The following is a 1,310-nucleotide window of genomic DNA, read 5'->3' as shown; positions in this document are numbered from 1 at the left end:
TGCTAATAAAAAGGCTGCTCTGTGTTTATCCCCATACTAGGTACTACTGAAGCTCTTGACACCTGTAGTTACTTTTATGATGCCACTTATATGACATTTTTGCTAAGGTAAAACTATAGAGACAGAAAATAGCCCCCTGGTTATCAGGGACTGGAGATCCAGAAAAGGCTTGGCTTTAAGGGTCCTGAAGGAATGAAGGGTTTGAGGTGATGGAAATCTTGTGGACACTTTATAGGTTTATCAAAACTCACAGAACTGTGCGCTAATTGAGTTAATTTTACTGTATATAAATTATGGCTTAATAAAAAAGAGAGAAAAAATAAAAGCTCTGTAAATAACAGAATTATTTACATATTGGAGGAAAAAGAAAGTAGTAGACATAAACTTGTAATATAAAGCTCAATATTTAACGACTGAGCCACCCAGGCGCCCTGAAAGCTCAATATTTAAATTCCAGAAGAAAAAAAAAAGTACTAATGGGTCACAGAGTGGGCAAAAATAATTTATACCGCATTTTTTTTTTTTAATTTATACTCATGCATAGTGGTAAGAAGTCTCCATTCACAGATACTCTTTTTGCATGCATAGAATTTGGGTTACATACCCAAATTCTGTATTTAATAACATTGGCTTTTTGTGACCTAAGGAGATCACTTTTTAAAAATTCTTTTCAAAAATTAATTTCCCCTATAATAGTAATCAAGTCACCTTCTCTAGCTTTGATCTGCCTATTGTAAGGTTAATAACTTCTTCTTTGTATTTACTAAATTAAAATTTAAAACTATATATCTTCCATCATTAGGTTTTCATTTTATTTTTATTTACTTTTTAGGTATAGTTAACATACAACATTATATTAGTTTCTGGTGTACAACGTAATGATTCAATATTTGTATGTATTATGAAATGATTACTACAATAAGTCTAGGTAACATCCAACACCACATATAGTTACAGATTTTTTTTTGGTTCTTGTGATGAGGACTTTTACTTTCTTAACAACTTTCAAATATACAATACGGTATTATTAACTATAATTACCATGCTGTATATTATTTCCCCATGACTTACTTCTTTTATAACTGGAAGTTTGTACATTTTGACCCCTTCACTCACTTTACCGACCTCATGTATCAGTGAGATCATATAGTATTTGTCTTTCTCTGACTTATTTCACTTAACATAAATCCATCAAGGTCTACCCATGTTGTCACAGATGGCCAGATTTCATTCTTTTTTATGGCTGAATTACATATATATATATATATATATATATATATATATATATATGTATGTATGTATATATATGT

The sequence above is a fragment of the Phoca vitulina genome, unplaced genomic scaffold, assembly GCF_004348235.1.
Source record: "Phoca vitulina isolate PV1807 unplaced genomic scaffold, GSC_HSeal_1.0 scaffold25, whole genome shotgun sequence".
Taxonomy (NCBI): domain Eukaryota; kingdom Metazoa; phylum Chordata; class Mammalia; order Carnivora; family Phocidae; genus Phoca; species Phoca vitulina.
The sequence above is the reverse complement of the archived record's forward strand: the minus strand, read 5'-3'. Positions refer to the sequence as shown.